This window comes from Rhynchophorus ferrugineus, unplaced genomic scaffold (assembly GCF_030347505.1).
Source record: "Rhynchophorus ferrugineus isolate W39M unplaced genomic scaffold, kcgeb_rfMv2 rfM1, whole genome shotgun sequence".
NCBI classification, from domain to species: Eukaryota; Metazoa; Arthropoda; class Insecta; order Coleoptera; family Curculionidae; genus Rhynchophorus; species Rhynchophorus ferrugineus.
The window spans coordinates 39,225,358-39,240,184 of record NW_027472580.1 but is presented as its reverse complement, the minus strand read 5'-3'; positions in this window follow the sequence as shown (position 1 = coordinate 39,240,184).

Sequence of the window (14,827 nt, the reverse complement as noted above, 5' to 3'; positions counted from 1 at the left end):
ATAACGTTTCCTTTTTAGCAACTAGAGTTTATTTCTACTGGACCTAATGATGACTAAATAAACCTGGGCTCCGAACCACGGTTCTCGGAATTACACCTATAGACTGGCGAGTGACCAACTTAAAAATCATCCCAGAAGATATCCGGTCTCACACAGCCTGGTTATTGGCGTGATATGGATCATTTTCCTTATCAGATTTTGCATTCTTATCTAAGGACAATCACAAATGTGAAAAAATCAGAAACATGAATTTATGATAATGTCTTAGAAATATTCGAACCCGCGATTGTAGCAACATCAGGAGGACCATTCTGTCGCCTTTACCACTGCGACAACCAAGCCGGTCATTTATTGTCTTTGATATACCATTTAAGAGAGAGATGAATTAAGAGATACTGTATTTACATTTTTATATATTTGATAGTACATTAAAACATTAAAACCTGCTACTAACGCAGCAGTCTTACGTCTAACCCGTCTTAATCAATGTGACTTTCAAGCGGGTTAAAAAGATCGCTTGGTGGTGATGCTTTATTCAAAACAAGTAATTTTTAGAGGTATGTCTAAAATAGTTTAGAGAAAATATGGAGAATGATGGACGTCCTGATCGGCCAACAACATATAGAGATTTTTCTTCAAATCACATTCATTCATTGATATGAAAATTAAGGATTTCGTTGATATTACTGGCTTATAATTCCGGCTAGTTCCGCAGTTTCATCTCTTAATATTTTAAATTTATTCTAAATTTATATACAATTTGTTGATGACCCATGGGAGAATTCCACTCTCTCCAACATTGTATTTGGATAGATGCCATTTTTCCCATCTTGAAAAGAGCGATGTATCTTTTGAGATTATCCACGAGTCGACCCATTTTTTGTTATCTTCATAAGAACTGAAGCGATGCTCAGACAAGTCACATGCTAAAAAGCGATATTAGAAGTAGCAAGGTTTGGATAATACGACGGGTCAGGTAGTATTTCCTATCGTCGGTTTTTCAGCATTTAGTCGAGCCTTATCATGCCGAAGAATATTATTTTTGTGCTTTTGCTCGTATTCCTGCCTCTTTTCGATGAATGCCAAATTTTTGTCTTTTGTCAGAAAGTCCTTTCTCTTCTGTGTTGAAATAACCACCTTTAAAACATCGAGTATTCATAAAATCTAATCAATGTAGCATGACTGACATACACTTCACACAACAGTTAATGACCTTCAGCCGCCCTTTTCCTCAAAATGCGATTTACTAGGTACAAACCCAAAGATTTTCAATACATTTTCTTTGTTCGCTCTTTTTGACGATATGTCACATACTGAAATTGACGCCTGTGTGGTGCTTCAACATGAAGTTGGTTACAAATGTACCCGATGAAATTGATACACATACACGACACTATCTGTTTTAAAACTTTTGAAATTAATTTATAGGCCTGATATTTTCTTGGTAATTTTTAGAGAAATATATAAGTTAGGCCATCCAGTGTGTATCCGAAAACTCTTAATAGTAAAACGAAAATAATACCACACGTGCAATCCGTTCTTATATGCTCATTTTTATGGATTAAATTACAATGAATGGGGGTTGCGAAAATAGGGGTTTTCTACTGGCAAAACTACATTCATCATCTCAATTTTTCTAGGGTGGATGACCCTTCTCGGCAGATGATGCGCGCTGGTCAGTTGAAGACAAGTTTTGCATTTTAATTTACCAGGTGTTCTATGCAAAATTTATTATTCCATCTATATACAAGCAGCGTCCATGTGCCTGTAAAATATTTCATTGAATGTTACCCCCTATCATTAATACTTTACCACAGTAGTTTTAAAAACAGATGATTGGTGGATTGAAACACCTAATTTTGAATGCATGCAAGTACATTTCGATGTTACAATTACAATTTTTACTTTACTGACTTTAAAGACATTTATTGAGAAAAATTGGTAATCAAAATATTATTGATATTTTTTACATTTTACATTTATATTTTTTTAGTATCGGTGTCAAAGAGCGATGTTGGTTTGCCAGTGATCCAAGTGTAAATCTTTTCAGGCACTTCTTCAGTAATTCGAAACTATGTAGCAACCTAGCGGTGCTCTGTCGATCTGAATAAACGGTAATCAAGAGGCACTATGTCCGGTGAGTACTTTGGCTATGGTAGAGTGGCCCTATCCTTTCAAGCAGCTACATTGTATCTTTCACCATTCTTAGAACATACAGTCAAGCGTTGTCATGCACAAGGATCACTTTGCGTCTGTTATTCGTTAGTATTAGTCGTTAGCTTATGGATGAACATGTTATTTTTAGATTTATACAATAGCCCTTAGTTTGAGCAGATTTGAAAGCTGAACATATTCGCCTAAAAAGTGTTAAACTCCTGCCAGATAATGGAACCATCTTACGATGGTTCCATTATCTGGCGCTGCTGCTAAATTATTTGTCAAATTCATTTGACATCGGGGCTGATTTTCGCCAAGAAGAAGTCACATTTCCACTGCTTTTCAACATAGTAGTGAATGCTGTTATACGAGAAATTAAAAAAAATGGCAAGCGTTAAATATATAAGCAAGCTATAAAAAACTGGACCGATCTGATGCTCACTGAAAATAGAGCTAAATTTGCTGATACAGATACTGAAGCTTTTTCTATCTTTCTTCATGGTACAGCTCGCAGTACAGAGAGCCATATGACTTGAGAATTAATGAAAAAAATGCCAAGGTATTGATAACTGACAGAAACAGACCCTCTTCCCGATCCACGTTTGTAGATCATGATGACTTTATAACATTAGTTATTGTAATTAATATTTTGAAGAACTAAACTAAAGACATATAACTAAAACAATTAGAAAACAAGATCATACATTATAACACAACAAGTTAATTATCCTTTGCTTATAAAAATGTCTGTAATTGTGTTATAAGAAATGGTATATTAAGAAAGAGCAGAAAAAATTATTAAATTTAATGACAAGTAGATAATTAAATATTATATTTAGATGCGTCGTATATTTGATGTTGACATGTACTATATAAAATATTACACGTTGTATAATGCGGCATGTATATATGTGGCTCTGCACTGTATGCTATTGAAGGTATCTAAATGAGGCGTTTGTAAGCAATAGCAAGTGTCGGTTGCCTTTTTTACATTGCTGAAAGTATCTTATGAGAATTTTTTTCTGTCCTTAAAGGAACAATTGTAATTGATGAATGGTATTTCTGAGATATTTTAATTGCCGACACGATGGCAAGACATTTCTGTTGACATAACTTTGAGAAGGTTTTTGTACGAGCTTTATGAATGGAAGTGTCATATGCAAAAAGTGCCGCCTAACAAGAACTACCGACTCTACTTTTTTAAAACAATGATCCAAACTTAGAATTTCACCTGACCTTCTAGATTAAGCCTTCTTGAACGATAACTTAATTATCGTAAAAAATATTTAAATTACAATATACTATTAAACTTTCTTTATTTAATTTTATATATGACTATTGTATGTTAAATGGTATATAGTAATTACGACAAATGCATAAGTTTTGTTTGGTCAAAATAATTATTTATATTTAACTATATATAATAAATAACCTATTTGTTACCAGAAAGTTTTATTTTATAATATTATGGTATTTTCCATTGTTACACATGATATTTCACTTTCATTATCTCTTTTAGTAAATTCAGGTTCTTGTTATTAATTATTTAATTAATTTAGTTTGTCATTAACTCTCAAATAAGAAACATTCTCCAGATTGCAACATAATAGTTGTAATAAATTAATTTGTAAATTAAGAATGAACTAAGAATATCTAAAGAAAGAAGTACTTAATAAAAAAAAACGAATTGTATATCACATTTTAATAATAATATATCGTTTATATATATATATATATATATATATATATATATATATATATATATTTATATATTTGTCCCCCTCCCCTTTAGATCAACACCGTACTATTGTATAATCGCGAAATGAGGACACCCATCAAAACGACAAATTGATAGCGTTAATAAAGAAACGAAAAACTAACATTAATGTAAAAATAAACGATATATTATTATTAAAATGTGATATACAATTCGCTTTTTTTATTAAGTACTTCTTTCTTTAGATATTCTTAGTTCATTCTTAATTTACAAATTAATTTATTACAACTATAACGAATGGGATAAGGTCGGTGTGGACCCAAATATCCGTGATGGGGAGTGATGGAGAAGGTGAGGCTGCTGTGAGTAAAGAGGTAGACGGTACGGATAATTGACAGCGAATCGATGACCAGGGGATGGTTGAACTTCTGTTCTAGGAAACAATTTTTAAAGAGCATTTTGGGAATCGCCCAGGATTAGCCATCTTTTGAAGGATTGTGCTGAGATGTAGGATAAAGCTTTAAATATCGCGAAGATTTCAACGGTCAATACTGAACTCTGTTCAGGAGCTTGAAACCCAGTTGTCCACCAAGCCCGCTGTAAGATTTGGAGCCATCGGTATATATGTGCCAGGCTAAGAGTGGAGAAGTTCACAGAACTTGAACCGAATAAGGTATGGACAATGTTCTCTTTTATAAAAAAGACTTAACGATATGTTTTTGAAAATATGAAATTCAGTTGGAGGTGGAACAATTTGTAATAAATGTTTTGGATACAAGGTTTGCGGAGCTTGGTATTGATGTAGATTGCAATAACCTTTATTACAGATTTACCAATCGATAAGGAATTTTCAACTGACCTGTCGCTTTGAATAGTTAAAATCACTAATCAATTACTGATTTCAGCTCATCTCTAGATGTTAAAGGTGTTGTAGTACCATCTTAAAATAATTATTGATTTATTATTATAAGGAAATTCACAAAAGTTCAGGTTATGTTATGTATTATTTAAATGCTATTAAATATTATATTATGCACCATTTATTAATTCCCATTAATATTAATAAGTAGTTGTCGAGTAAAATTGAATTCAGCGAAATTAATAGAATATCTAATGTCGCCTATGTTATCGTTTTACACTAAAATTTCTTAGATATGCGATCCGTATAAAATATGAACGATATTTTACTGAGTCGTTTTATGAAAGGTTTGCCGCACATAACGGCCATTAATACGATTCAAAATGTGTCAAAGATTAATAGGAACATGAGCGTTATCAGAAAAATGAAGGTATTTTAATGACCGTACTTAGCTACTGCCTTTTATCGTGTTCTCTGCATAATTATCAAGACGGAATTGGGAGAACCTTTTCATTCACGGGCACACAGAGCTTTTTTTTTGATATAAAGTATGTGATCTTTTTAAAGATTTATTGTTATGTTTGATAATCATATGTTTGATTTTTGTAAAATTATTCTATTTTAGTAGATATATTTGAGTAATAGTTTTTATATTTTTTGAAGGTATTTTAATTAATTAAATATAGTTTAGAAAAATTGGAAAAGTAATTTATATGTTTTTTGTTATGGTCTAAAACCAGGCTGATATGACGCATACCTGGTCGCGGAGACTTGCTCTGGAGTGACATTTATTCTTATGTTTGATAATCATATGTTTGATTTTTGTAAAATTATTCTGTTTTGGTAGATATATTTGAGTAAGAATTTCTATATTTTTTGAAGGCATTTTAATTAATTAAATATAGTTTAGAAAAATTGGAAAATTAATTTATATATTTTTTGTTCTGGTCTAAAACCAGGCTGATATGACGCATACCTGGTCGCAGAGACTTACTCTGGAGTGACAAGTTGGACCGGGTTTATGTGGGACTGCCCCTGGGCTTATTAATACACTAAATCGAAACCGCCCCACTGTTGACCCTATGGGTCGCTACTGCTACTACATTAAATTTGTTATTGGGAACGAAGGCCCAGCGAAATAACAGATAGTGAAACTAACTATTGATTCGCGAACTTCAGTTAACAGACGACTGGATACTGTCGTATGGGTCAAAAGTTGTGACTGCAGCGACAGATGAGGTCGTTTCAGCCTGGAAAAGGGGGAGGTTAGCGGTGACGCGGTGCAAAGCTCCAAGCATGTCGACTCACTCGCGAGCAAGCGCGTTTTCAGTAGGATTTGAGTTGAGTTGTTATTTGTGGAATGATTGAGATATGAAGTGCTTGATTTCTAGCGTGTCAGTTTCCCAATGAATTTGGTTATTTCTGACAAACCATGGAGAGCCTAAGATTCTCCTGAGAAGCTTATTTTGGAAAACTTGAAGCCGTTTCATCTGGTTGAGTGTAACAAAGTTGAAGTAGACATTAGATAGGTTGAGGAGAAGGGACCGAGTTAACATCTTGTAAAGTAAGCATTTGATGAAGATGGGAATTCTGCTAGAAGATCAGATCACAGAAGATAGCAGGTTTACTATACCCGAACTTTCTGGATTGCTTTGTGGATTTGGGAATGGCCGAACCGAACCGTCGGTCGAAGTGGGGACGTAGGTACGTGACGTTATCCAGCCATGGAATTGTTGCGGTGTCGATTTTAAGTTGCGAGGAGTGCAGTGGCTAACACTTCTTATGGAAAATGAAGGCCTGGGTTTTCAGGAGGTTAATTTGCAACCTCCAGGTGAACCATTAGACAGCATGATCAAGCTGCTTCTCTAAACATTCTTGAATTGTAATTTCAAACCTGGAGGGCATGAAGAAAGCAGTGTCGTCAGCGTGAAACGCGACGTCAATGTGTTCTTGTCTCGGCAGATCTGAAATAGAAAGGTTAAATAAGGCTGAGGCCAATGGGGAACCTTCAGATATACCAGCGTCTATTTGATTTTGACTGGAAAGATCTGTAAGGTTAATAGGTTATTTTAAGACAAAAACATCGGGAGAGTTTTGAGATTTATAATCACAAAGATAACATCAAGAGGCAAAGTGTATAAGGTCAACCCTATCTGGTACATGATCCTATTGGTTGTTAGTTATTCAACGAACTATCAAAAAGCGAACTCCAAAGCCAATTGGTTGATAGCTCAGCGGTGGCAGGAACTTGCTCAAACAGGGTCAACCAGAATAAAAGAGTATCAAAGTTCGCGCACTGAACTTTTAACTAATATCACCCTAGCAAATTAAGTTAAGCTATGATCTGAAGCTCTAGCAGTGATATTAGTATATAATTTGTGTTGAAACACTGTATTGGTTTGTCACATAAACGTCTTGAAAGAGACTTATATATAATAGTTGATTAATAATTTGTTAAAAGACAGCTATCATTTTAAACTATACCCATAAAGTAGAGAATAATTAAACCCATTATGGTGAAGAGTCACTATTTTGAATATGTCTGAAATAAAAAATACATATCAATAGAAATTGTTACTTGAGCATCTTGTATATTTATGTTTTTAATACTCTCTAATTTTCTTGTTTTTGTAAATTGTATCATAAAAATATCATTGCCTTAGTCCTTTTGGTATCAACATTCAATAAACAGCTATTGCTTTTGTTATATTAACAAACCTAATAAATATGTCCAATCTTCTTGGTTAAAATTTCTTTCTATTCTTTTCGATCTACACCTTATTCTAAATCAGTTAAAAAGCAACTACTAATATAATTTATTGCTAGGAATAGTTATACTTCTTTCTGAATTTCTGGCAGATGTATATAAAATTATTTATATTGTTATGTAATATTTTAGAAACTTTTTTGTCTTTTAAGAACTTTAACTTAATTAACAACATATAATGATTCATGTTTGATGTATTTTATAAAAATATAAACCATTTTCTAAATTATATACAACGTGGTTATTTTATTAGATTTACTATATTAAGTTGTAACTTTTCTCTGAACGAATACGATTTAGCGACTAATGAGATATATATTGAGATTTTAATTAACAAATTAACGGAATGCCTTACGGATTACTTTTTAAGCCGCTTTAATTGCAATTAGTGTGGGTAGTCTATGCAAATTAGGTTCTAAAAATCGTTGAAGGTTGAGATATAGTAAAATGATACCGTATCGATAGATTGGGATAGATGACCGACGATTAATTGTAACGTTCCTATTTCGTTAATTGCTTAAATATTTTTATATATTTTAGAATATATGAAATTATCCTGTTATTGTTAAATTATATTTAGTATACTATAGTTTTAATAAGCTGACTCCCATTTTCCATCTTAATTTGGAATTGGTTGATGTTCACTCTCCAGACTTGCCGAAAAAGCGATATTACACGCTTTAAATAGATTCACTGACGCGCCCCATATAATCTCGAATAAACAATTCGGTTTTCATGACGTACATTCAAGCCTCCATCAAGCAGCTAGCATCGCAGCAACCATCCATCAGGCACTTATAAAAGGTCGCAAAGCTGGAGCCATCTTTCTAGATGTCTCCAAAGCGTTCGGTCGAGTTCGGCACAACAGACTAGTATTTCAAGCGAACCAACTAGGTCTACCAAATGACCTAATTTCCCTGCTCCACTCATATTTGGATAATAGAACCTTTTAAGTAAAGATTGGCGACGCAGTCTCCTCTTGAAAACAAATCTCCGCAGTAGTCCCGCAAGGTGCTATACTAGCTCTAATCTTCACATAGCTGATTTCTCACTTCACAAACATTCACACACTGAATTTGCAGAAAACATAGCTTTCTTCATCGCCGGATAGAGTCCCGTGATAGACTCCAAGTACAACTCAACCAGGCGATTGCGTGAAAGAAATTCTGGCGGCTGCCGGCTAACTATCCCTATCTCTTGGCTCCAGAAGGTATCACACCACGGTCTTCAGTTCGACCGTAGGTTCTAATGGTGAGCTCAAATATACCACTATTATTTCCACTACTATGCCGAAGAAGCAAACTCTCAATCTCCCAGAAAACGACTCTGTATGAAATGCTAGTACGTCCAGTCTGCCTCTACGGAGCACAAGTGTGGTACAGGTACGTTTCTGACAGAGAACTTGCACTACTCCAGGTGTTCCAGTTCAAAAAAGTCCGCGCATTACTCAACAGCCCATGGTTTTAGGAACGTGAGCACTCACCTGGAATTAAGCTTCCCGTTCGTGAAAAACTGTACGAACATGCTGAGTGTAAGGTTCTTGGAGCCTTACGCGAACACGAAAACAACTTGATCAAATCCCCTACTCATCCACACACCTCGGTATTTAAGCCAATTACTACAATCCGAGTTGTACCCAAGGGTCTCTGTCACCCGCAATATTTCTTTATCCCGAACCTGAAGCGACATCAGCAAAAGACCATTTAGTTATAGCTGGTCATTCAGGAAAAAAAAAAGATACCGTATCGATAAATTAGGCCGACGATTAACAGTACCGTTCCGATTTCGGTAATTGTAAACCTATTTCCCATTTTAAGTTTTTATCTGATGTTTCCATTAATTAAGTTTCATGTACATGGTATAGAGGTGATAAATAAGGTAGTTACTAGGGATATAGGTTTTTGCTACTAGTAAAATAGATGTGGCACACTGGATTTTTAAACATTTTGAAGAATATTTTCATATAGATACTAAATCGAACCTAAAGTGAAGTCTGTGTCTTTAATCACCGAAGCAGACTAAAGTAAAAAAAATAATGAAAGTTCTAGTATTGGGAATTCAAGAGAATCCAAGTGAAATTAATATATTAATGTTTAACCACAAGCGAGTATTACAACTGTATATCAATTGCATCAATCATGAAATCCATCATAAAATGTACATAATTAAACGATTCTATTTTGTTATATTTGCTAACAGCTTTATAAACTCAACTTTTGGTAGCCCTCTTAATCATAAATCTTAAATTAGCATCTTAAATTATAATAATAAAAATGATTGGTCAGTTTGTCATGCATACAATTTTGATACGTCTTAGCAATTGTGGGGTACTTGTTCTCAATAGTTGTATTCTCATAATTGAAAGCTGGGGACCAATTGGTTACGATAAATTTGTTACTTGTTAGACAGTGTCGGCCCACAGATTCTGTTCTGTTTAGTTATTCTGTTTAACTAAAATTAACTAAGTTATGAATATATCGTGTTCGTGAAGATCAGAAATAAACATACTAACAATACTTTCCTTCACTTTGTAATGAAAGTATATGTACAAAGGCTTAATAAATATAAAATATATTAATAATAAATGACTAGGAAATTTTAATATTACGAACATTCGGCCAATAAATAAACACCAAATATCATTTAATAAATAATTTACTAAATTTGGGTTATTTTATACGATAAATCCCTATGTTCATAGTATTAGCAGCACAATTTTGTAATTATGAAACATAACATAAATAATCAAAATGTAACAGAAGGGCGTGAAGAATGAGAAGCGGAAATGATGGTTCGGAAATATTAAGTAACGTTCATATTTGGCAATTTCTGTTAATGTTAATTTTGCATTGCGGCGAAATAATAAAAACTTAACTATATCACTCAATGGATGTCTGATTCCTTAAGCAAAATCAGCTAAATACCTCGGCATCCATCCTGACAGTAGATTAAATTGGAAACATCATGTTAGACAAAAACAACAACATTAGAGCCAAAATAAAACAACTACGCTGGTTAGTAGCAAGATACTCTCAACTTGATCTAAAATCAAAGAGATTGATATATCAGGCAATCATAAAGCCAATTTGGACCTTGGAGTGAAATTATGGGGTTGCAGTAAAAATTCAAATCAACTAGTCATCCAACGTTCTCAAAGTAAAATTCTTCGATTAATTACAAATGCCTATCGCTACGTAACGTTATCCAAGATTTCGCCTTAAAACAAGCAAAATGGACCACGTGCAAGATATCAGAAGATTGAAGCGAACCAAACCATACGAACTTATATAAAGTGTATACCTTTAATGTAAACTTTATAGCTTGTGGATTAATCCAAGTACAAATGAAATGTAGTAATAAATTAATTTATAATTAAGATTTCACTAAGTATATCTAATAAAGTCGTTATAGATATATATATATATATATATATATATATATATATATATATATACATATATATATATATATATATATATATATATATATATATATATATATATATATATATATACATATATATATAGTATTTTTCAGTAAATAATGTTTATGTCTATTATTTTAATTTCTAAGATATAATTAATTTATTGTCATTAATCCTTTTATGTTTGTTACTTGACTGACATGGCTTTATTATGACCAGTAAAATATAGCCAATAATACGACAAGGTAGTTAAAGGGGCATTAAATCCATATTAATTATCACTTCACAGCATATTAAACTTGACTCATTAATTTTGTTACGTACTTATGTTATAAATTGATATGTCTATATTTTTTTCCTATATAATATTGGGTACACAATTTACTGTCAAAAACTCTATATTTGTTTACAAAAAAAGTCGATGTAAAATATAATTCGACATTGATAAAAAGTAAAAAATGTTAATAAATTAATAAATCATATTAAGCCAGTTTAATTGGCGCAGTGATTAAGGCGAAAAGATGATCTTCCTACTGTTACGATAGTCTCAGATTCGAATCCTGCTGGGGAATGGTCGTGTACATTTATGCTTGGGATTGTTTATAATTGCGTCCAAAAGGCAAGAGTGTTAAATCCAACTAGATAAATCGTTCTAATGACGTCTAATGGGATCACTAAGTTGATCACTCGCCAGTCGGTAGGCTTAATGATGAGGACTGTGGTTTGGAGCATGTTAACCGATTAGTTCGTCCAACCCTGGTAAAAAGGAGACTCTAAAATATATAAAACAAAAATTATATTAAAATTATATATTATGCTGCTCCAACTATTACCATTTGTTTCAATAAATGGTATGTAACCTGCTCCCTTGTGCACATAGTCCATTCCTGATTAACATTTCCTTGGTTTTTTGGGGCTTTAATAGATGGGTTGATTCATTCTTTGAGAAAGTTTTCTAGTGAGAGATTCATTTGTTATTGGAAAAAAATAAGAAAAGGCAGTAGCCAGCGATAAGCAATATTTTCATTAAGTGTTTGCAAGCATTCTGATAATCTCTTCACCTAAAAAAACATTTATTTAGAAAAATGTATGCAACATGTGTTAATCAAAATATTTTCAAACTATTTTCCTTCTTTTTAAAAATGTTTCACATCTTTCTTTTTAGATTGTGATACCGTGTCGACCATTGATCTATTTTTTTTGTATTTGTCTGGCAAGCAATTAAGTCGCAATAAATGTTAACAGTTTAATATGGCACTTTCAGTTGTAGACATTTCCAATCCAATTGGATCTTTCCCATCGCATATAATATTTGACCCTAAAAACCATTAACTAATGAAGTAGTAAGCCAGCTGAAAGAGTTTTTTGAGACTTTGGTAGGGTCTTTCATACAACAAGCCCTTCTTTGTCTTCTTAGTATTCAGTCCTCCAGTTCTTTATCATTGATACTAAAATCATTGGAATAAATATTAGCAAATCAGGTGTGATAAGGAATTTTGAACGTTCCATGATTAGTTTCCATATACACTGATTAAGGAAATAATACTGAATGAGAAACTATTATATTAGGTAGAGACCCATAAAAACTATTGAATATGACTATTAGTTTAAGTTAATTAAAATCTCAAATAGTTAAATTAATAAGTTGATACTTTGTAAGCACCACCGAATAACTTTATGAATATAACTTGAAACTAAATAATTACGAAACTTTGATAAATTGAACTCTTGAAAACGCCTTAACCTGCAGTTTCCATGAAATGCGTTTGATTAATAACATTGAGTTAAAATATTTTATACCCTATATATATGCCTTATTTGTAAAATAAATTTAATACAGTATTTATTTGAAATAATTTAGATCAACATACGGCATTGGAATTCGAAATATGAAGGTTCAACTAGCGATCGGCTCCCGGGTGGTTCCTACACATCCTGAACGACTACTATCACGCGGACAATACTTGACCACCGGGGGCTACGGTTCGATTTTTGTGCCGGTACCATGAACACCCGGCAGACTCGTAACTTTGTATGCCGATATCGCATGGTCGTATCTATGGAAAAATGGTGCCGGTACATTGGTAGTATAGGGCCGCAGGATAGAGGCGTGGGGCTCAGTCGAATACGGTTCCTGTTTCTTGAAAACTGACGTTTTATTGTGCAAACTCTTTAGCGGGTCTAACGGGGTTTCCATCGACGTTGGATGGCTTTCACAAGTTCAACGCCGGGCTCCATGGGGAATATTTTCTTTTCAGGACGTGCCACCCATATTTATTCGGAGATTAAGTTATGATAGTTCACGGTGGACCTGAATATACGACCGTACTAAATTATTTACGTTAAGAAACTTAACGGTTTATGTTGGTGCTTTGATGAAATGTATGAAACGTTGAGGAACTGTTTACTAACAAATATATTTTTTTGTTATTCTTACTTTAAAAGTAATGGTATATGCATGTAAAATATTATTATAAAACTAAATTTAATAAATATGAAATAACATTAAATATAAAGATTTTGATGCTCTGAATTTGAATCAATTTTTGCTATCATATCTAGATTCCGTGACTTGAGTTTTTTCAAACGAACTTAAACATACAATAGTTTGTATTTGGATTTTTTAGATTGTAGTACATATGCGCTTACGAAGTTTTCAAGAGATTTGGTTAGTTTTGAATAAAGTTTATTTTTTATGGATTTATTTAAATAGTTCATGTGTAGTTTGTATGTGTTTTCTATACTTTAAAATTGTTTTATAATAAATATTTTATAAAATTTTAGGAGCTTGTAAACATACTCCGGATAGTTTTAGATGAGTTTGAAAGGCGTTTTACACCACAATGGAAATAAATATCCATTAGTGTCCCTACCACGTGCAACAAATACGAAAGGAAATTAGAAAACATGAAGATATTAGTTGAAAATATAAAATATTCTCAATATCTATGAAATATTTGCGCTGATCTAAAAATCCCATCTGTATTTATTGCATTAAGGACGATATTTTTTATGATATTTTTTAGACTTATACTTAGATACCTTCCTCCAAAATATTGTTGCCATATCAGATGTGCATGTACATAAGAACTCTACAACGAAAAATGGTCAGATGCTTGCTTGAAAAGGAAATCTACAAAATAGCTTGATTTATACATTGAGAGAGATTAATTAAATAAACATTCTCTTTAAAATTTATGTGATATTCTGATGTTAAATTTCGATATAACAACATCAAATACAAAGTTATTATGCACGAAAATAATGAGGAGAACAAAATTACAGACCAGTAAGAGACGCAATATCGTAATAAGAGACGAAAATTACTATATGTTATAAACACATATGCTTTGATATATTCATGTTATAAATTAATTATCATTACTTTTAACTACCATACTGATATCTGATAATTTTATTGACGATTCATAAACTTCACCTTTATTTTGCATTTTCAAAGAAGTTTTCGATATAATTCGAAGGTTCTTGCGATAATTTGAGTCCATCCTGTGTTTTCTGCCTTTAATCGTCGTCTCAGGAATTATATGCTTTTAAGACTGTTATTGTAAATAAAAAATCACTAACTTTTTCACAAGTTCTGTTAACTTGTCTGATAGATATCTATTAATACCTTGATATCTAACGAAAAATACAGTCAATTCAAAATAGCAGTGATACGGGAGAACTGTCAAAACGTCGCAATATTGCCGCATCAACTCTGAGTATTAATACATTTTAACTCTGACATATAACAACATTAATATAAATAAAATAATTGAGCAAATATGTTATTAAGTATAATTTATTTTATCATAGTACATCAAATATATTTATTATCGAAGAACTTAAAACTACAAGTAATTTTACAGCCGCAATAATTTATAGATTAGTGTTGTTTTATTT